At 42.1% G+C, this 23,916-nt stretch overlaps 2 long non-coding RNA genes across 3 annotated transcripts; one reads left to right on the top strand and one right to left on the bottom strand.

Annotated features, from left to right (window-relative positions):
- The first annotated feature begins 8,306 nt into the window (after positions 1 to 8,306).
- Positions 8,307 to 9,300, top strand: LOC120896956. Its single transcript, XR_005738478.1, has 2 exons — positions 8,307 to 8,509; positions 8,574 to 9,300. It is a non-coding gene; the product is annotated as an uncharacterized LOC120896956 (long non-coding RNA).
- On the bottom strand, positions 9,250 to 11,532 carry LOC120896955. Of its 2 annotated transcripts, XR_005738477.1 has the most exons (5): positions 11,381 to 11,532; positions 11,201 to 11,298; positions 11,043 to 11,144; positions 9,702 to 10,970; positions 9,250 to 9,480 (listed from the first exon to the last, which is right to left on the bottom strand). It is a non-coding gene; the product is annotated as an uncharacterized LOC120896955 (long non-coding RNA). The 2 variants fall into 2 exon arrangements; XR_005738476.1 differs by having other exon boundaries at positions 9,250 to 10,970.
- Between the last annotated feature and the right edge of the window lie 12,384 nt (positions 11,533 to 23,916).

The raw sequence follows: 23,916 nt of genomic DNA, 5'->3' as shown, positions 1-23,916 counted from the left end.
CTCAACGTGTGCCATGAAGCCCTAACATCTCCGTAAATTTTCTTTGTTTTGTTGCTCCTAGTGGTTTCGTTAGAATGTCCGCAACCATCTCTTCCGTGGGACAATATTCAAGCATCATTTTTCTAGATTCACACTGTTGTTTGACAAAGTGTTCTTTTGTTTCAATGTGTTTCGATCGACGATTGGTTCTATCAGAGTTGACGAAACAAATGCAACTCTGGTTATCCTCAAAGATTTTAACGGGGTTTTCAATATGTTCTCCTAAGTCTTTCATCAATCGAGTAAGCCACATTTGTTCTTGAGTAGCTTCACTTAAGGAAATATATTCTGATTCCATTGACGATAATGCAATGCTGGTTTGTTTGCGACTGGCCCATGACACAGCTCCACTAGCATAGAAAAACACATATCCAGTAGTCGATTTTCTTGTTATAGTATCACCTGCCCAGTCAGCATCAGAATAACCAATCAAATCGCTACCAGCTTTGTTGAAAGTGAGCTTAAAATGTTTAGTTGCTTTTAAATATCTTACAACACGCTTAGCCGCAACCCAGCATGATTCAGTAGGATTACTAACATTACGACCAAGTATTCCCGTACTTACAGCAATATCTGGTCGCGTACACACCGATATGTATAGAAGAGCACCAACTAGACTTCTATATTGAGTAGAGTCTTTCAAAATAGAGCTTGAGTCGTGCTGCTTCAAAAATCCTTCATCCATCGGTGTTTTCGCAGTTTTTGCTTCGCTCAATCCGAACTTACGAATCAATTTTTCAATGTAACCTTCGAGGCTAACGCTGTAGTTACCTTTTTCACATTTAACCTCCATTCCCAGAAAGTAACTAACTGGTCCCAGGTCCGTCATTTCGAAATGTTCGGTTAAAGCGTGATACACAGAATCAATGAGAGTCTCGTCCACACAACCGACTATCATATCATCCACGTACACTAAAATGTAGACTCTTTTTCCATCTTCAGTTTTAATGTACAGACACTGATCAGCAGCACTTTGTTGAAAGCCAATCTCTAGCAGAACACCGTGCAGTTTCTGGTTCCAACATCGAGCTGATTGTTTCAGACCATAAATACTCTTTTTCAATCGACAAACCAAATGCTCTTTGCCTTTTATCTCGTATCCAGGTGGTTGTCGCATAAAAAGCTCCTGATCTAAATCACCATATAAATAGGCCATTTTAATATCTAAATGCCGTAATTTCATCTGTGTTTTAGAAGCTATAGCGAGCATCAAACGAAATGTTGTATGGCTTGTGACCGGAGCAAATACTTGATCATAGTCTTCGCCAAATTGCTGGGAATAGCCTTGCGCCACTAGACGAGCTTTGTGTTTGATTACTTGTCCAGCTGCATTTCTCTTCAACTTAAAAATCCAGCGGCAACCAACAACCTTTCTGCCAGCAGGTAGCTCTACCAATGCATCCCATGTTCCGTTTTCTTCGTGTGATTTCAGTTCATTTTCCATTGCCGATATCCATTTTTCGCGCGCTGCACAGACAAAAACTTCTTTCAAATTTCTGGGTTCTTCGTTTTGTTCAGAAGATCCCGCCATATAACTTTCCTCCCTGAATCGAACAGGTGCGATGCCTTTTGTTGTTCGCATGGACCTTCGTACACTTTGATGCATTTCAATAGCCCCTGGTTCATCTGATAGTTCGCCATCAGATGCACTGTTGTATGGTGTAACATCAAGATCATCCACGGTATCGTTCATGTTCGATTCCCTAATGCAGGAGGATTCAGCAGAAGCCTCCATTTGAACAATGTTTTCTCTCGTGGTAGTTTCTTCTGCACGACATAATGAAGGAGTTGATCCAAGTGGCAGTACCACTACTCCTCCTGATGTCGTTGGTTTCGGTTTTATTCCAATTTTCTCAACCTCGCATTGTTCTAAAAATTTTGCGTCACGACTAATGGTAATTATTTTCGTCTCCAGGTTTACGAATCGATAGGCCTTCTGATTGTCCGCGTATCCGACGAACACCAGCTTTTCAGCCTTTTTATCCAACTTACGCCGTTTTTCTTTAGGAATGTGTACGAAAGCTTCTGAACCAAATACTCGAAGATGTTCATACGAAGGATTCTTTCCGTGCCACATTTCGTAAGGTGTCGATTCCAGTAAGGAGGATGGCAAGCGATTTTGTAAATAATTGGCAGTAGTGATCGCTTCACCCCAGAACACCTTGTCCATGTTCGATTCTGCCAACATGCATCTCATCATTTCAACGAGGTACCGGTTCTTACGTTCAGCCACGCCGTTTTGTTGTGGAGAATATGGGGCAGTTTGTTGATGCACGATGCTGTGATCTACAAAAAATTCCTTTAAAGAATTGCTCCTGTACTCACCACCACCATCCGATCTGATGACTTTCGGATAGTGTCCAAACTGTGTTTTCATCATGGCACAATATTCTCTGATCCGGTTTGCTGTCTCACACTTGTTTTGCAACAGGTAGATAATTGTATACCGACTAAAATCATCAACCAAAGTCATAAAATATCTGCTTCCTCGGGCTGTTGATACTTCAAACGGTCCTCCCAAGTCCGTATGTATCAGTTCGCCAACACCAGATGTCCTTGAAGATGAAGAATTTGGGAAAGGATCACAGCTCATCTTCCCTTCACAGCATGATCCACAAATGGATTTCACATGACATCGGTTGATGTTCAAGCCGCTTCCCAAATTGTTCCGCGCAATCTTCATTATGGCTTCTATGTCACGATGGCCAAATCGACGATGCCATAGGTGTATACAGGAAGCTTCATGGTTTTTATCTACCAACATGGCTTGTTCAGTCTGTTTTAGATAATACAGACCACCTTTACGTTCACCAATCAGCAATACTTGTTTTCCTTTCAGGACACGACATCCATACCTATCGAAAAGCATTTCGAATCCATTATCGGTAATTTTACTTACAGATAATAGGTTTGTCGTCAAAGATAGTACATGACACACCTTGTCCAAGGAAACTTTCTTGCGTTTTCCGTTTCCATCGATGGAAAACAATTTGCAGCTTCCGACACTAGCTGACTTGAAGGAATCTCCGTTCGCTAATGAAATCGAGGATTGCTTCGATTTATCTATTAATTTCAAAATAGACGTATCGTTCGTCATATGAGAAGTTGCACCAGAATCGAAACACCATGGTCCAGTTTCGTTTCCTTCTCCAATGAACAAACATACTTCCTCTCGATTGTCTTCATTAGCAACGTTGACGCTTTCACCATCTAGTTTACTTCTTTTGTCTGCAGCCCATTTTCTACAGTCTTTTCTTATGTGCCCATTCTTCTTGCAATAATGGCACTGTTTTTCCTTGTTGGTTGTTAGTTTCCTGTCCTTCCAAAATTTCGTGATGTTCTTTCCTCCAGATAGTAACGCTTTATCTTCATCTGCACCATCTGGTCGACGTCTTCCTTCATCCAACAATTTGCCTTTTACATAATCCACCGTAAGATCTTCATCAGACCTACTTTCCAAAGCCACGATCAAACCATCAAAGGATTTTGGCAAACTGGACAACATTAACGCGACAAAGGATGGATCTTTCATTTCTTCTCCCAGCGCAATTAAACGAAGTCGCAGAGAACATAGTTCTTTGAGATGGTTAGAAATGTCTCCACCTTCAGTCATTTTTGTGGCAAACATTTTTCGCATGACGTGTATTTTGCTGGACAAAGATGAACGCTCATGATAGCCTTTTAGGGCATCCCACATATCTTTCGATGAATTCGTTTGCATGACATGGATGAGTTGGCTGTCGTCCAACGACAGACCGATCAGTGCCCTAGCACGTTCATCATTCGCAATCCATGCAGCGTCGGGACTTGCTGGTTTCGAATATTTCACGACAGTCAGCACCTTTTCCCTTGCTAACAAAAGTTCCATCTTGAATTTCCATATTGCGTAATTTTGATCGTTTAATTTTTCAATGGTGACGTGTGATTCAGACATGTTTCTAGATTTAAGTTTTCAGTGTTTCTTCAAGATTAAAATTTTCGATAGATTATTACTTCAATATAACACAAACTTAACACTTGTTCGACAGTACTTCTGGGCCCATAACCTGTTGAGCGGAGTTATAACACAGTGGAATAAAAGAGGAGCAGAAACTAAACAATGAACTTGTATGTAATGTATTTTAAACTAGACTGACGATATTAAACATTTTCTAAAGACTACTATGATGTGCTCATTGCACACATGTTGCTTTCTCAACACCTTCCACGCCTCCTCTGTCCTTGTGGACGGCCTAAAAAGACTTTACGGGCTAGGTCGTCCGTTTCCAGGCGTACAACATGGCCAGCCCACCGGAGCCTGGCGAGCTTAATACGCTGTACGACAGTGAGGTCGCCTTACATCTCATATAGCTCGTCATTATAGCGGCTCCTCCATTGTCCTTCCACACATACGGGGCCAAGTATCCTTCTGAGCATCTTCCTCTCGAACGCGGCTAAGAGGGTTTCGTCAGATTTGGACAGTGTCCATGTCTCAGAGGCGTATGTGAGTACTGGTACTATATAGGTACTATATAGTCCCAGCTTCGTCCGTCGCGACAGGTTCTTTGAGGTGAACTGCTTTTTCAGGCTGTATAATGACCGGTTGGCAGTCAGCATCCTTGCGCGCAACTCAGCTTCCATACTGTTGTCGTTGCTGACCTTTGATCCCAGATAGGTGAATTCTGGGACGACTTCAAAAGTGCGTTCACCTATCTGCACGTCACGCCTACGTAGATTCTGATTATTTATTGGTAGGCCCACTGATGTTGCCACCATCAGTTTGGTCTTTGCTTCGTTTATCTGCAATCCGAGGTTCTCTGCCGCCTGCTCGATCCCTTGGTAGGCTTCTGCTACATAGGAGAGCCGCAGACCAATGATGTCTATATCATCAGCGTATGCCAGGATCTGAGTTGACTTATAGAAGATGGTTCCCGTAGTCTCCTCCCTCGAGTCGCGGATGGCCCTCTCTAGCGCCAAGTTGAATAGGAGACAGACAAGCCCGTTCCCCTGGCGCAGACCCTTGGTGGTAGCAAAAGGTCCTGAGAGTTTTCCATCCACCCTCACCTGGCATGTGACGTTGGTCATAGTCAAGTATCAAATTAATAAGCAAAAAATGAAATATTTTTGTTTTACAAACCTTTACATTTTTGCGAAGATAAAAAAGCAAACTGTTGCACACTTCTGAGATGATTAATTATTTTACTCTTTTCTGGAGTATTCAATAATTAACTTACTTGATAGGCGTATAGCTTTTGTAACTATCACCAGAAGCCAGAAATCTTAGCGTTATGATCAGTTTGTCTTTTGGTGTAATATTATCTCGCATGTAAGTATCCTGCATACGGATACGGGGTGTTATAACCGTCAACAGATAGGCAAAGTCCTCTCTCACTAGCCGCATAAAATTAATAACGGTATTATCAAGCTCTTCCTCCAGAATCGCACGCATTAACTGGTTTGCATTTTGATTTCGTTCCAGCAGCATTGCTCTTGCCCAAATGCGTGTTCTCGGTCTTCTTTGCTGGAGGACATGCGCTATTCTGTATCGCTCATCCATTTTTGATAGGCTTCGCTAGATTGTTTTTGCGTGTTGGAGCAGTCTTCAAAAAAGTTATACGCATAATCTAATATTCAAAACTCATTCGCGTTCTCTACATAATTTGTAAATTAAACTAACACTCACCTGAATACGGTGTTCTTTTGATATTGTTTATACAGTAGAACGTCGATTATCCGGGCAGCTCGGCACCGGACGTTTGCCGGTTAATCGATTTGCACGGGTAATGGTCCTAGAAATGTCCAATTCATATAAAAATTATAAAATTCAATAGTTTTATGATTAATTTACTTTGAATCAATCGGTTAATCGTTAGTAGAATATTTTTTAACTGTTCCGAGCCCGACGGCCAACATTTAGTAAACCATCTGCTGCCACGGAACTGAACGTCCCAGGCAAAGGGGTTCGGGAGCGTCAACGGTCCAACTTTCCTTCACCCAAACTACTTTCAGTATTGGCCTATCAAGCTAGTTACCTCTTTTCCAATGTAAATTGGGTGGTCTATTCCGTGGTAGCGTCGCTACTGATTTCGTAAAGTGTTGTTGAGAAGGCAATCGTATTCGCCCAAACATTCACCCGAGAGAATCTTAGCACCAAACCGAACTGAAGACTGATTTATTTTAATAAATTCCTCCTTTTATACTCTAAGTAACAATTTATATTATCCTTCTAGGACCCCTTCCCGAATATGTCTTAGCCAAAGCCAAGATTGCGGTATGATGCTTGAAATCGTTGATGATACCTGAAAACGTTGATGATACCTGAATTCATCGGATGCAATGCTGAATCTACGGCACATTTCTCGAAACACACTGGTCCGCGCCGAGGACATGCGGTCGAATATTTTTTTATACGGATAACCTTTGTGCATATCAGGATATTAGAAACACCCAATTATTTTTATAGTTTTTTCCAAAAAAGGGTATTTAAAGAGTAGAAACTACTTCATTATTTTATACAAGCTGCAAATATCCCTGAATCAATTAGCGGAGATGCTAGCAGCGCTCAAACTTAACATCAAACTGGTACTCACGATACAAGGATTTATTCATCAATGATGCTGTGTGGATGAAGTATTCCTGAAGGTGAGGCTGCGCATGCGTAAGCTAGGTGCAATGGAGCACGAAAGATACGATAATTTCATTTTACTCCGTTATCCTCGTGATTTTACGCTAGAAGCCACAATCGAGAAGCTGAAATCAATTTTTGGCAAGGTAAAATCACTATTAAGTAAACGTTATAAGTAAAAGTTATACAGCTCAACAAATCTCGTTCTGAAGATTTTCTGGTGTACGCGTGTCGTGTCAATCGAGCGTGTGTTGATTTCTAGCTAAAAGAGATGAGCGAAGACCAGCTTAAATGTCTCGTTTTGGTGTGTGGGTTAAAGGAGGACACAAGTAAAGGTTTTCGGCTAAAATTGCACTCTCGAATTGAAGTGCGCGCTGATGTAACACTCGGGCAGCTTTCGGCGGAGTTCAACAGTATTGCAAATTTGGAGCTCGATAATGCAATGATTGTGGGTGAAAGGGAAGAGCAATTGTTAGGGTTAGGGTGTGCAGCGTACAAGTAAACCGTAAATTCGTCAGTGTATCCATCAATGGAACGGTCATACTCCTCCACTTAGATACAGCTTCGAACATAACCGTCATAGACGAAACAGAAAGGTGGAAACTAGGGCAACCATCATTGGTGAAGCCTTCAGTAAGTGCAAAAACTATCTCAAACGAAGAACTTATGAGGCAATTTCTATCAACAGTATCCATAAATAATATCACAAAGCCAGCGATCATTCTCGTGGCCACGGGTGAGCTTCTTTTATTAGGAGCACGTCTTGTGGATCTTTTCGAGCTTGGTTCCGTTCCGATGAATACGTTTTATGCAACCATTTCAACTCACACGCATATCCCTGAGAAACTGCAGAAAAGTTTTCCAGAGGTTTTTAACGGCACGAGGCTCTGTACGAAAGCGCAAATCAGATTGCAGCTTAAGGAAAAAAGTCGACCCGTTTTCCGTCCAAAACCGCCAGTTGCGTATGCAATGCAGGCAGTAGTCGACGATAAGCTCGAACCGCTAGAAAAAGTAAAAATAATAACGCCTGTTGATAACTCCAACTGGGGCATTTCCATCGTCGTCGCGTCGTCGGACGTGTTGGGACCGCGAAAAAATGATAGTTAATGATGGGGGCCTTCACGAGTCTAGTTAGTTTTTTGTATGGAGTTTGACAGTTGGAGGCTGAAATCATGTAAACAATCCATACAAAACCACACAAAAAAATAGCCTGCAATTTTCAGTCTAGAAAATTTTAGCCTAACCGTCCAAATAGAACGTCGCGCGCGAAAAACAGTAGCTCAATTTTGCAAACAGAGCTACTCGTCGCGCGCGGCAATTTTGCTTCATCCTAAATAATCGAATTATCTAGTTTTTTTACAAGCCAGATTAATGCCAAACGCAAAAAAATTGATTTGAACATAATTTAACCTATTTTCGTGTGTTTTCAAATAAAAAACAAGTTGGTTGACTGAGTCAAATAAGCTACTTTGATCTACACCGAGTGAAATTTTGAGCTATTTTTCGTCGCGCGCGACGTTATCGCTCTATGTCTATTTGGACGGTAAAAGCTAGAATTAGATTCGAGTACCTGCTCGAAAACACGGTTTTGTTTACATTGGTGCATTAAAGAAATCAGGTGATCGAATCTGGTATCAAAGTGTATGTAGTCCAGGTCAAGGTTATTAGACTCTATACAGGTTACGACAGAGCGATTGAGAGGGTCACCATTTTGTAAACCTTGTTTACAATTTGTCTGTCAAAATCGACGCCGGTCAGCTGATGCTTGGAATAAACAACACAAATAAGATTGTAGAAGCTGAAACTAACGCTTCAAGTTTTCTTCATCCTACCACGTTCCATCGTTGTTGACCTGTTCAATGCTGAGTAAGTTCTGCTGATTTGCCTAGGATATCATCGCATTGTTTACCCAGTTCCGTTTGTTCTCCAGGTTTGAAATTGCAGTCACAGCTTCTGGGAACGAGGGTGTATGCCGTCTAGCAGCAGCATTGTTAAAAAGGGTTAGAAATTATGCAGTCCTGAACGCGACCCTACTGCGATGTGTGGGAAGCGGCGAGGCTCCATGCCTCCAGGGTGATCGTCTATGCTGCTTCTGTTACTGTTCCGTATCATAGGAAACGAATGTTCGTGCTGCAGTCCCCCCCTCCCCCCCCACGACTGCAGTCTTGTTCCAGTGGGGGTTGAGAATTAATGCCACCTCGGGTGAAGCTTAATTTAAGTGCTATAGCGAAAAGACGAGAGATAATTGTCGTCGCGGCAGCTGCTATAGTGTTAAACAACGGCGGGGGTCCATTTCATTTATGCTCGAGTCAAGTACAATATCAGAGCGAAAAGGATGTTTGAAGCATTTGTGGTGGGTACATAGGTGACATAGGTAGGGGGATCATAGGTTACAAATTCCCACATTTGAGTGAGGCGAGTGCATTGCAGAAAAGAGAGTGTGTACAAAGGTTGATCAAGTAGGTGCTCTCGGTAGGGGTGCTGCTGGTGTGTTTATTTATATAATATTTTGTGATTGCGTAAATGGTTGTGACGAAAGTTATGAAGGAAAATCGTATTTGATAAAGTTATATTTTGATTTGCCAAAGTTATAAAGGAAAATCGTATTTGATAAATGCTACCAAAAAACACAAATATATTTGAAGTTTATTTTCTAATTATTATTGTTACAACGGGCTCGTTAAACATTAACTCACTTTTACATCCTTCTCCTACTCCTTGGTCAGCGATCCGACAACTCACGCACGTTCTTCTATACACACACTAGTGAAAGGCGGGGCAACTGGAACTCACCGGGTCGGAGCAATCCGAAGCATCCCGGAGTCGTGCGGGTCAACCTGAAACGTACAAATAGATGCAGTATGTGCAACGATTTCGGTAGATACGAGAAAGCATAAGCGATTCCGGCCCATTGGTGCAGCGAGTACGGGTCGGGTATTGAACCTACTTTGACCTGACCCAAACTCGCTGCACCAATGGGTTACTGGGTTAATAGATGGAATCGCTTATGCTTTCTTACAACTACTAATCATTCGAGTTAACTTGAAGTCCTTACTACCTCGGGTCGGATTTGTTTCTGTTGTGGGCAGCCGTGCCGACCCCTGGACTTGCCGTGGTAGTTGTGCTACCACTGGTCAATGTCCAGGGGACGACAGTGTGTCACGCACACTGTCGTACGCACACTAAGCGCGGGCCGCTTAGTGTGTGTTGTGCGCTCGGACAAGCAAGTGTTGCGAGCAGCCGGTCGAGCAGGGCTCCCGGCAGGGCACGGTACGGCTGGCGCGCGGCCGAGTATTTTAGTGTGTATTGTGCTTGTTATTATTTATGATGTGTACTGTTATATTAGTGTTTTAATAAAGTACGTGATGCAAGCCAAAGACACAACAGTTTCCGACTCCGATCTAGCACACCCGCTCCATTTGCGGGTCGGAATCATTGATGATGCATGATGTGCGTTACCCCACTGCTTCAAAACCCTTTACTGTAGCTTATTCTATCCTACTTTAGAATACGCGAGCATTGTTTGGTACCCAGTTAGTCTGGTATGAACTGACAGGGTTGAAAGCGTTCAACCGTTAGGCGGCTCTTGAGGCAATCGAGTGCTACTCTTCTCCCATATGAAATTCGGTGTCGTATGTTTAGTTTAATGATCCCCACGATCGTCGATATGCTTCTCAAGATTTGATTATTAGTGGTTTGCTTCGATATGAGATTGACTGTCTTTCATTGTTCATTAGTGAGCTGAGATGGTAGATGACGTATGATCACGTGCATCCAGTCTGCGTGTCAGAACTGATTATGCAACCAGATCACACACTGGAGTCGGGCTATGGTTGCAATTGTTGGTTATTTGTGTGCTGGACCCATCACGCGGCACTGTTGGAACCACAGGGATACGCCAATACATGTGGTGGCCAGCTAACGGTTTATCTCTATATGACGGTATATATGAGCAGCTTCTCCCTCTGCTGATGCTACAGTTACATCCGGGTGGTAAAAGAATTCGTTCCCTAGAATGGAGCAACATTCAACGGGTCATTCGTTCATTAGTGCAAAGATACTCATCTAGCCGTAGCAACATGCCATCTCGGTCATCAGGACATTATGTTGCAGTCGGGTGGAATCTGAAGGGAGCTAAACCTTATCCCAACGGATACTGTGCAACAGCCAGGCATGGTATGATTCCTCATCTATTATGAACAGTGATTGCTTTGGGAATATACGGCACTTTGCCCCCCTCCCTCTTCATAGTTACTGAACTGTTCTTGGTCGGAAAGGAAACTCGTAAGATGAAACTGTGTCTGCACTGCACACGTATATGAGAAATCTATGAGAAGAAAGTTTGTAAAAAATGAAAATTATTTTTATATTCATTTCATTAAAATATGAATCAAATTACCGCACAAGTTATAGCAACTGCATACATTTTCCCTTCAAAATATGCTTTCTAGCTGGGTACTTCACTCGCTCATTTATCTCCTGGTCCGTAATGCTAATAATGCTGAAAAGCGAATGATTTTAAAGCAATCTTCCGCTTGCTTGATATAATCGTTTTACCTGACACAATGTTAAACTCCTACATGTTGGATCTTATCACCACAACAAATGCATATTTTTACTGGATGCTCACTTTCTCGATTTCTTCCTTATCACAGCTGTTAATTCATCACAATATTAATAATTATAACATTACAAAATAATTAAATAAATTATAACTTGCAAGATTCAACACCATACCATAGCACGATTGCAATCCAGACAAATTGTAAACAAACCAGTCGAATTGTAAACAAACCATTCCAATTTGTCTGTCAAAATTTTCATTCATTTTTTTGTTGGAAATCGGCCAAAACGGGCTTTTGTCGTAACCTGTATAAAGTCTAATAACCTTGGTCCAGGTGGTCTCATAGCATTTTTTATAACCAATTTTGAATATCACTTTTTGACAGAACGAGTGAAAATTTTTGCTCCAATGAGCTTTCTGGAGGCTTAACGACTACTCAAAAACTCTTAAAATCTGCATTCAGAAGCAGAAGCGATAAAAATCAGCCTTCTAAATTCATACTAATTCATACTTGGAATAAGCCCACCTGTATATTCTACTCACTTAGATAACTGCTCGAAAACTGCTATACAATGCAAACAGCTGACAGGCTGAAATTTCAGTCTACGAGCTTCAAACGGAAAGGGCCCCGATGTACGAAATTTATCGTGTAGATCGTGTAGATGAAGGCGATAGCACGCAGTTTCGTCTACTGACCACTGCAAGTATAACAAATGCAAGTATATCCTCACATTTCACAATTGTTATTTTGAGAGGAATATTTGCCAGATTCGGACCACCAGTCACACTGGTCAGCGACAACGGGACTCATTTTTCCAGCGAAATCTTTAAGGAGTTCTGCGACGCTAACGGCATTGAAAACATCATGACCACACCCTTCCATCCCCAATCGAACGGCCAGGCCGAGTGGTTCGTGGATACCTTCAAGTGGGCCATGAAAAAAATCGAGTCGAGAGGCATCGCTTGAGGAGGTTTTAGACCTGTTCCTGCAAACGTACCGTTCCACCCCGAATTCAACGTTGGACCAACGCACGCCTGATGAAGTCATGTTCAACCGGGCGACAAGGACGGTTCATCATCTGCTGCGGCCCCCACCATCACGGGAGTCTTCAGCGAATAGCGGTTTCCCCAAATGGCGTCCTGGAGATTTTTGTTTGGAGGTGTTGTGTTGGAGGTGTTGTGGACACCTTGAGAACTGAGCCCAGCACCACTACTCAAATCTGTCGCCACGTGACAAGGGCTTGACGTTAGCGTTCGGCTAAGTTCGGCGATGCTTGTGAATGAAGGGCTTTAATTAGTAAAATAAATAAGTATTCCCGTTAATGTTATAAATCATATATAAAAGTAATCATTTAAGGAAGGCCACCAAAAATAAATATAATTGCCAAAGATAACGAAAAGCCAAAGAGTTCCTTAAAATTAACTTTAAAAATATTGATAGTAAATTAAGAAACACTTCCCCTATATTTATCAGTGCTTTTAATATATAAGACGAGGTTTTGTGTTTCGGACTGGTGCACAATTGAGGATATTTAAGGCACACGCGGCTCTTCTGTATAAACCACTTATATTCTAATATAAATAACATATATTCTACAGGACTGTTGTGTGTGTCGGGTCGCGGTCTATGATCGAGTGCCGACCCTCGGTAGCCCGATCGCTCCCGAAGCCCTTAACGGCCATTCGGACGTCGGATGCTGTCAGTTGCACGACAGCATCGAGTCGCGGTTACACTGCACCGTTTCTGTACACAACACGAGGATATATGGGATAAAATCTTAAGATCCACACGCAACTCTTCCCCTGGTGTCGATAAAAAAAGCTACAACATCATAAAACTACTGAGTAGAGAAAAGACACAAGCACTAATTAATGAAATCAACAAAATGTTCAAAACGGGTTAAGTAGAGAAAAAAAAATAAAAAGAATAAAATTTGTTGCCATCAACGAACCAAACCAGGAAAATACCCTAACAATGTGGCAAATTATAGACCGATTGCCCTATTCCCAACAATAACCAAGGTCACAAGTACAGATACATTAGAAAACATTCAGCAAATAACCAAACAATATCAAATCTTACCTTCTACGTCCTTGAGCTTTCGGAAAAATCGGGCAACTACATCAGCCATCGATTTCCTAACAAAAAACTTTAAAAAAAATAACTAGAAAAAACAAACACACTGCCTTCATTTTTATTGACGTGAAAAATGATAGTGTCGATGTAGAAATAGTACCTGAAACTATGAAAATAAAAATGATATCTCCTGAGAATATTAGATGGATTAAACATTTCTTGACAAACCGATAAGTTGAAATAGATTCAGAAGGCCAAACAATCAGTAGAAGATTATCCAACTGTCTCCCACAAATGGATGTGTTATCTCTCTTATTGTTTAACATCTACACCAGCGACTGCCATACCATGAATGCATACAAAATTAAGCTAATCTAATATGCAGACGACTTTGCGTTAATGTGAAGTAGGGAAAAGAGATAGCGATATCGTGGCGAGCGCCGAGTGAGCGAAGGAGGGTATTTAAGCGGCGCGCGCTGCTGGGTCGAGAGGTCAGTTGAACGCGAAATGTCGAAGGTGAAGGACGTGCGAATTGGAGAAAAATAAAGCGAACTAAACGAAAGCCACCCATCTTCTTCTTTTGATGTTTAACTGATTCTCACATGGGGGCTCAACCGGGATACTTTTTTCCCAAACGAGTGAGGCTTTTGTGATGAAAGCAATCGGTGCGATATAGTGTGATGTTTCGTGAGGCTATTTTGTGATTAAATAGCAAAAAACTGTGCGGCTTTTTTATCAAGGCAAATAGTGAGACGTTTTGTGAAAGAGAAGAACAGTGAGGCTTATGTAGCAACGCGTGCGGATCAGTGAGGTTTTCGTAGCAATCCGTGCGAATCAGTGAGGCTTGTGAAGCAATTAGTGAGGCTTTATTTTAAGCAACCAGTGAGAATCCGTGAGTGATAGCGAAGCTTTCCGAAGCAATCCGAGTGAAGAAATTTAGCGAGGCTTTACAGCAATCTGCGTGTGAAAATTCTGTGTGAATTTTACGAGTCAACTAGTGTGACATTTGTGCGTGAGTGCGGGAAGCCGCGAGAAAGTTGTGTGGTAGTGTGTGTCGGCATTGTGAGTGAAAGTACCGCGAGATAGAGATAGAATGGCAACGGTCAAGGAGCTTTGTGAAGATTTCACGAAGATTGGGTTGGTGCGCGAGTGTGAGAGGCTTGGCCTAGAAACCAGTGGAGGAAAAGTGGAAATCGCAAATCGAATTGTGAAATACCGAGCGACGGTTGCGTCAGGGGACAACGCCGGTCCGTCCGGGAGTGGACACAGAGCAGAACCAGCTAACGCCATAGACGACGTCGAAAACTACGCGGGTAACCAACCGTACGAGAGTTGCGATGATGATTCCGAGGAAAAAGCGGATCTGGATCTTCCGGAAGAAGGTGATAGCTTTGTTGCCGAGGATGACGATGAAACGGAAGAAGACCCTTTTCAAACTGCTGTGCGAATCTCGACGCCTAAACGACCGCAACGCGTTTACGCATTTCGAGATGTGGAAGATAGCATTGAGACGTTTGGAGCAGAGGATGGGCACGATGTGCGTATTTGGCTGGCACACCTCGATTCCGTTTCAAAGTCAGCAGGATGGAATGACGAACAAAAGCTAATCATGTTACGTAAAACGATGACGGGAATCGCAAGAAAGTTCGTGTCGTCTTTGCGTAATGTGCAAACTTATGCGAGATTGAAAAAAGAGCTGATCACGGAATTTGCTCCATTTGTGAGGTCGAGTGATGTGCATCGGATTCTCGCAAATCGGAAGAAGGAAACGGCCGAGACGATGCGAGAGTACGTTTACGAAATGCAACGAATTGCTGCCCAAATTGATTTAGACGAACCAAGCTTGTGCGAGTACATCGTGAACGGTGTGACCGACGATGATTTTTTCAAATCATTGCTGTACGAGGCGCAAACAATTCGAGTGTTAAAAGAAAAGTTGCTCTATTTTGAAAAAGTGCGCATGGCTCGAAAGAAGAAAACGACAGATAAAGAAGAAAACAAACGAGTTTTGTCATCCAGTAGCCGCGTCGACAAACGGGCGGAGCAGAGATGCTACAATTGCGGAAACAAAGGACACCAAGCTCGCGCGTGCGCGCAGACACAGGGTGGTCCGAAATGTTTCTCGTGTCGTGAGTACGGTCATAAGGCGAGCGAGTGTGCGCGGAACAAAAGCGTCGTTCCTGCGAAAATCAACGTTACAGAAGAATCAGTGGGAATGGTTGATGTCGTGTTGAACAAAACATCGGTCAAGGCATTGTTTGACAGTGGAAGCAACCAAAACTTGGTGACAATAGGTTGTTACAAAAGAATCGAGGGATCACCGCTGATCGATACTTCGATGTGGTTCCAGGGCTTTGGTGGCATGAGAACAAAGGCGATCGGCATGTTCACGGTGGACGTTACGGTGGATGATAACGTTTTTAGTGGTGTGCGATTTTTTGTGGTGCCAAATGAAAGCATGTCTTACGATGCAGTATTGGGCAGAGATTCCTTGAACTATTTTGAAGTTACGATGACAACGGCGGGTGTCAAAGTCAGGCCATATGGTTCAACGGATGAAATGTTTTCTATTGTGTGTGACAATGAAGACAATTTGGATGTGTCTCCTCGATTTTCGGAAAGAGTAAAGGCTGTTATTTCGGGGTACAAACCTGCGGGAAACGTGAATAGTCGTGTTGAGACGAAAATTATTTTGCATGACGAGACGCCTGTGCGTTCGTCGCCAAGGCGTTTTGCTCCGGGTGAAAAGGCGGTGCTGGAGAAAACAATCGACGAGTGGTTAGCCGCGGGAATAATTCGAGAAAGTGAGAGTGATTTTGCGAGTCCGGTAACGTTAGCGAGAAAAAAGGACGGTTCCTTACGCGTTTGTGTTGATTATCGCGAACTTCATCGAAAAATGATTAAGGATTGTTTTCCCATGAGGAACATAGAAGATCAAATCGATCGCTTGAAGTCAGCCAGAGTTTTTACCACACTTGACTTGAAAAAATTCGTTTTTTCATGTTCCTGTGGAAAAGTCGAGCCAGCGGTACACAGGCTTTGTTACCCACACAGGCCAGTACGAGTTTCTTAGAACGCCTTTCGGGTTGGTCAATAGTCCAGCGAGTTTCAGCCGGTTTGTAGCGGATGTGTTTCGGGAATTCATCAAGAGTGAGCGTGTGTTGGTGTATGTGGATGATTTAATAATTCCTTCATTAGATGAGGAGAGTAATTTTCAAACGTTGAAGGAATTGTTAAATGTCGCGAGTGAGAACGGTGTGCAGTTCAATTGGAAAAAATCGCAATTTTTAAAGGATGAAGTGGAGTATCTCGGGTATGTGATTCGCAACGGGTGTTATCGCATAGCGCCGAGTAAGTTGCGATCGGTCCAGCTTTTTCCGGAACCGAAAAATGTGAAGCAGCTGCAAAGATTTTGGGACTTACGAGTTACTTCCGAAAATTTATTGCTGGTTACGCGACAATTTCGAAGCCTTTGACAAGTTTGCTTCAGAAAGGTGTTGAGTTTGTGTTTGGTGAAGAGGAGCGTTCGAGTTTTGATGAGTTGAAACGGTGTTTGGTGACCGATCCGGTGTTAAAGATCTACGACGAAAGTGCCGAAACCGAGCTTCATACGGACGCGTCGAAGTACGGTTATGGTGCTGCGCTTATGCAGAAGAGCGACGACGATAAGTTTCATCCTGTTGCCTTCATGAGTCAACAAACATCAAACGCGGAGAAGAATTATAGTGCGTACCATTTGGAAGTGCTAGCGGTGGTTCGCGCTGTTGAGAAGTTTCGTGTGTATCTCTTGGGCATCAAGTTTAAGATCGTTACAGATTGTGCAGCGTTTGGGCATACTTTAAAATCGAAAGAACTGTCGGCAAGAATCGCGAGATGGGCTTTGATGCTCGAAGAGTATGAATATGAAGTGGTGCATAGGCCAGGTTCATCGATGAAGCATGTGGATGCGTTGAGCAGGGCACCGGTGATGATTGTGAAAAGCGACCCTATGATAGAAGCGATCAGAAAAATGCAACAAAGTGACGAGCGTGCGAAGGCAATTATTGAATTGTTGAAAACACAATCTTTTGAAGATTTTGTCATGTGCGATAGGCTGCTGATGAAAGTAGTGAAAGGTAGGGAAGTGATTGTGGCACCATCGGGGATGCAAAGCGATTTGATACGTAGGATACACGAAAAGGGTCACTTAGGAGCTCGTAAGATAGAGGGTATTATCGAACAGGAGTTTTACATTCCAAACGCGAGTGAGAAAATAAAACAAACGATTGAGTGTTGTGTGAAATGTATCCTCGCAGAGCGTAAAAGGGGAAAAGTTGACGGTTTATTATACCCAATCGCGAAAGGTGACGTTCCGTTAGACACGTATCACGTAGACCATTTGGGTCCAATGGATATTACAGAGAAAAAGAATAAATATTTGTTTGTAGTAGTTGATGCGTTTAGTAAGTTTACTTGGATATATCCTACTAAAACGACGAATTCATTTGAAGTAATTCAGCGATTAACGACACAGAGCGAGGTATTTGGTAATCCAAGGCGTATTATTAGCGATAAAGGGGCTGCGTTTACGTCAAACGATTTTAAGCGGTACTGTGAGGATCAGGATATCGAGCGTGTGGAAGTTACGACAGGTGTTCCGCGCGGGAACGGGCAGGTAGAGAGGGTAAATCAAGTGATTATTGCTATGTTGCGAAAGATGAGTGTAAACGATCCCACGAAGTGGTATAAGCACGTTGCCAATATTCAGCGGTGGATTAATTCTAGCCCACATCAGAGCATCGGTGTTACCCCTTTTGAAGCGATGTTTGGGGTACCGATGAGACACGAAGGAGATTTACGACTAGGTGAGCTGATGGAAGAAATTCGAGTGGCCCAGCATCACGATCAACGAGAGCAGACTCGAGCTGGTGCCAGGGTTTCTATCGAGAAAGCCCAAGAAGAACAACGGAGATCGTACGACTTACGAGCGCGGTCGGCTACAACTTACCGCGAAGGCGACCTGGTGGTGATTAAGCGGACGCAGTTCGGGCCCGGAAGGAAGTACGCGGCTGAGTACCTTGGACCATATAAGGTAACCAGTGTTCGTCCTAATGATCGCTATGACGTGGAAAAGATCAATGGCGAAGGGCCAAAAGTGACGTCGACGGCTTCGTCACATATGAAACCCTATCGGTTTTAATGCGGTGAGGATCCTTCGGGGCGAAAGGATCGGTCGAGGAAAGGCCGTGTGAAGTAGGGAAAAGAGATAGCGATATCGTGGCGAGCGCCGAGTGAGCGAAGGAGGGTATTTAAGCGGCGCGCGCTGCTGGGTCGAGAGGTCAGTTGAACGCGAAATGTCGAAGATGAAGGACGTGCGAATTGGAGAAAAATAAAGCGAACTAAACGAAAGCCACCCATCTTCTTCTTTTGATGTTTAACTGATTCTCACATTAATAGAAAGCGGAATCACCATACCAGAACTTAAACACAAACTGCAAAGATCCCTGAATCAATTAGCGGAGATGCTAGCAGCGCACAAACTAAACATTAGCCTAGAAAAAACAAAAGTAATGACATTTACCAAAGATAACAACTACAGGTGTCCCCCGAGATACGACTGTAATTGGGACCGAAAAAATGTCCCAAAGCAAGGCGTAAGTCGAAAAAGTCGTATGTCGAATATCTATGAATATAAAGTTTATAACCGAAGTTGAAGAGTTGGAATCTATGATATCATGTATTTTATTTAAAATAATGTTCGATAATGTAATAATTATATTTTAAAAGCCGTACACAATATAGATATTCAAGATAGGGTAGTTGTGGAATCTTTGAAAATGTGTGTATAACGGTTATCAGCCCAGATATTCAAAAAAAATACATCAATTTCTTGTCAATGACAACTTTTAACTGTCAAAATCAAAATCGTCGTATCAGCGAATCGTCGTAACTCGAGGGAGTCGTAACTCGGGGGACGCCTGTACTTCAATATGATAACGAAGGGGGTTCCAATCGAGAGGGTAAAATCGCATAGTTTTCTGGGAATAGATAGTTTAACTTGTTATCTGTTAACTTGTTATATTTCATTCTCACATATAAAACTAAATAACGAAAGCTAAAACAAATTAATTTCTCCCAAATAGTCTGCAACAACATGAACAAAATAAACAAAATAAATAAATAAATAAATAAATAAAAGACCATCCAACTCCACCAATCACTTGTAAGATGTTTGAGTACAGTTTTGAGTATGGTATTTCTCTAAGCAACAATGCCAATATAAACATTTTCAACTCCATGAATCCCATACTGCACCAAACCTTAAGAAAAGTCACTGGCTGTTCCAAAACTACACCCTTCAACACTCTCCATGCAATTTCAGCAGAAATACCATTCCATAGCAGAAGCACGCTACTAGTGGAAAACAACTAGCAAAAGCAATACCCCATTCATTATTTAACGTTAACCAATCACTTAACATCCATAGAAACACACCCTCCGGAAACTATCAGTCCAAGAAAAATCATACATAGCCAACAAAAACATTTACGGCAACATAGCAAGATACGTATTCAACCACTCCAACAATAGTTACTACCTCACCATTATCGATTCCTCCATCCCAGATATAGACGATAGTAAAACCAACTACAACATAAGTTTTTTGAGACAAAACAGCCTCGAGATCATTAAGAAGCAATCTGGAGCAAAAATATACACAGATGGAAGCAAGAAGGAAGAAAAATGTGGTATTGGATCTTACATACAAATGGCCAATAGAGAAATAAAATTATCAGCAGGACCCCACCACCCAGCTTCCATCAGCACGGCCGAATTGTATGCAATCGACCTTGCGTCAAAAACCGCCAGCAAGGAAAATATTATTTAAAAAATGCACGTTATATACAGAAAGTGATTGCGCAGGATACTCCTTTCGGAATTCCTGGTTTTATTTAAATAAACTGTAACTAAATGTGTGTCTTACTCTGTTTTTTACACTCTCGTTAATTCACTTGATTTCAACCTTTCGCCGCTATCTATTGTGTTCATTTGTCAAAAAACACGCGGCCTCTCCCCAGTGATAAGTCCGCACTCTTGTTCGTGAGTTTGCACCGCACACATCAAATCTATATAAATCGTATGCTCATACCGCGCTCTGACTGTTGTGTTGTTATCACACACAGCATGTTCAGTCTGCTGTGTGTTAACCCTAGCGTTAACAGATAGTATGCTGCATACTACTTGCAGCAGAACAAGTATTGTATGTAGTCGAAATAATCAGTAAAATCTTACACAATAGCGAAAGAACACAATGTAATACAAAATACTTTCCAAACCATGGGCATCCCGGGGAATGAAATAGCTGATACCCTAGCAAGAAATGGTACCACAACACAAACAATAGATAACAAGCAATAGATGTGGCACCATAACACAAGGCTCCCCCAAAAAGAAATTTAACAAACTCAATAGACTAAATGCTGGTCATGACTATGGGAATTACTGGCTGCAGAAAATGAAGTTAGTCGATAATGGACCATGCAATATGTGCAATAAACCGGATACAGCATCACACAGAGATTTCGATGGTCAAAAGAATGAAATAGAACGAAACAGACATGAAAACCTCAACGATGATAAATTCAAAAAAGCATGGAAAACAAAGAACATAAAAATCTTAAAAATATTCACAAAATTCATCAACAGAATAACGTTCTAAAACAACATTTTCAAATAAACGAACTAGAGCTAGCCCAGAAACTTACTCTAATATATAAACAGACCATCAGTCATAACAACATAAGGCTGGAAATAGCGAACCGAGATCGTCGCGGTAACGCGAAATTCGCGCCTTGTTTATAACAATTATAAAACAGTAGAGCTGTCAAATCTTCCACTCCTCCAATCGCGTCTGCTGTTTCGCAGAGATACCCAACTTCAGTATTTTGCTGAGATTTTCGCGGTAGCGCGAACCGATTATTTTTACTTTTTCTGGTGGATTTGTGTGAAAACTCGTGTCAAGAGATGCGTTTTGTATTTTATTTTGCTTTAACTATATGAAATAAATAATTTGATTCGCAAATTGATAAAAAAAAATCTTCTTGGCACATTCAATCGTCACCAGACCTCGGATGGTCCGCGATTATCTCGCCTATCTGTCCGATTTTATAACATAATTGACATATAACATATTATTGACATAATATATAATAATTTATATATTTTGGTTGCAAATAAGTTAAATGTGAGTGATAGAAATGTTACTAGACTTGAGTTGAATACAATTACAAATGTAGACAGCGGTCACAATTCATTTAATGGTTGATGTGGGGATTGAGATAGGACAGCGAAATAATAATAATATTAAAAGTAATAACAAAAAAAATAATAAAAGAAAAAAGAAGTAGGAGATAAACTAATATATCAGTTGAATTAGAAGGATTAATATTGATAGGAACGGCTAATAATAATATTCAACACATAAAATTTAAATACACTTGCAAGAAAATATTAATTAATCAAGCAATTTGCTTGAAAGGGCGAAACAGCGTCAAGCGCAAGACAGGCCGGGCGAAACAGGAAAGAAAAGGAAGTTGCAAGAGGACGGACGTCAATCTTGTGGTTTAGCGATTGTAGCAAGGTTGTAGGGAGGATCGAAATCGAACAAATAAAGTAAGAAAGGACAAATTGGAATAAAGGTGAAGTAAATTAGATAGTGGAAAAAATGTCCATCGATCACGACAGTTGAGTTATGTGTTTCCGACAGCTTGGGCTGTCGGGACAAAATCACTCTAATCTGCCCTCTCGATTGACATATCCCAAATAGCCAGCTCGTACTTTATAGCTGATTTAGGGCTATTTAACGAAAAATCGTTCCGATGTCGTACTTTGTGGCTGATTAAAAGATAGACGGTACTTTGCGGAACTATGGAGCTTTTTAACAGGCACATGGTACTATTTGGAACTTTGCGGCTGATTAACACTATGTGTAGGGTTCATGATGGAACTTTAAGGCTTGTTAAGAACGTGTACCGAACTTGGTGGAACTTCATAGCTTTTTAATGCATGACATCGGTACAAGGTGGGTCTTGTCAAAGTGTCAAAGACAGACGCCGCCAATCATCTCATTGCTGCTGTACATGTTAGAATAGTTCTTTGAAGAAGGGATTTTGAAGGAAGTGATTGTGATTGTACAGTAAATTGTGACGTTTCGTGTAATTTATGAATATTAAGGATTTAAAAATATACACATGTACACAAACAAAACAAATCCTTTTGTTTATTTCATCGATGACGCTTGCTTGAAAATAAAACACAAAGAAAAATAATCCCCGGCACCGTAGATTAAGGAAGCTGCTTAGGCGCTATTTAGAAGGACCACCTGGAACTTTGATGCTGTTTATCTACTGCAAAAGGCGAATTAGAGCAGCGATCTTTAGCGTGCCAAAATGAGCTGCTTAAGCAATTCTGGCTATTTGGGATATGATACCTTTTTAAGCTTCATCAACTCGAAACCGCCGGCAGAAAAGCAACTTGGCAAATGATAGCAAACTCAACAAAATAAACTTTCGAGTGAAATTTTTTGGATGCCGAACGCAATATGATAGGCATTATAGCCTTAGTAACTGGTTCTAAACTGTAGAGCAGGGGTCTCCAAACTACGGCCCGCGGCCCGCATGCGGCCCGTAATAACTTTGTAAAGACTAAAACACACATTTTATTAGTTTTATTAATTTAATCATAATTACAATGTTTACTTTTATGTTTAAAATAAAGCTTCAATAATATCAAGCTGTCACGCGTAATAGAAACAGTCACGTGGGCGCGGGGCCAGTCACCCAGTCCCATGAAGCAACCGACTACAGAACGCCAAAGTAATTTTCGAAACGGACCCAACAATACCGAGCCTACGCCATGCCCCAGGACTACTACCAAAATGGGCTCATGGAACGTACGCACTCTAAGCGAAGCTGGAGCCTTGAAAAAACTTGATGATGCCCTAGCCACACTGAGCATGGACCTCGTAGCTCTACAAGAGATTCGGTGGCTAGAGAACGGTGTGCAGAACAGGCGTGGTAAGCATTGCTACGACATTTACTACAGCTGCAACGACCACCACCGCGTGCTCGGAACGGGTTTCGCCGTAGGTCCCCGGTTGAAACCCGCAATCATGGATTTCAAGGCTATAAACGATAGGCTATGCACCCTGCGCATGCGAGGCAAATTCTTTAATATAAGCCTGATAAACGTTCACGCCCCTACCGAAGATAAAGAGGAAGAGGAGAAGGACTTTTTTTACGGCCGCCTCGCTAGAATCGTAGATGCGTGCCCCAGGCATGACCTCATAATCATTCGGGGGGACTTCAACGCAAAAGTCGGTAGGGAGCCAATGTACCGCCAATACACTGGCTGTCACAGTCTGCATGAGCACAGTAACGATAATGGTAGTAGATTGGTCCAGTTCGCCGCAGCGAACAATCTGGTTGTAGGAAGTACCAATTTGCGCACAAGAAAACCCGCAAGGTTACATGGGCGCACCCTGATGGAGTAACCCTCAACCCTCAACAAAGTAACCAGATCGACCACGTGTTAGTAAGCCGCCGACGACAGTCGAGTCTGTTAAATGTCAGAACATATCGAGGAGCCAATATC

This window comes from Anopheles arabiensis, chromosome 2 (genome assembly GCF_016920715.1).
Source record: "Anopheles arabiensis isolate DONGOLA chromosome 2, AaraD3, whole genome shotgun sequence".
NCBI classification, from domain to species: domain Eukaryota; kingdom Metazoa; phylum Arthropoda; class Insecta; order Diptera; family Culicidae; genus Anopheles; species Anopheles arabiensis.
The sequence above is the reverse complement of the archived record's forward strand: the minus strand, read 5'-3'. Positions and strand labels throughout refer to the sequence as shown.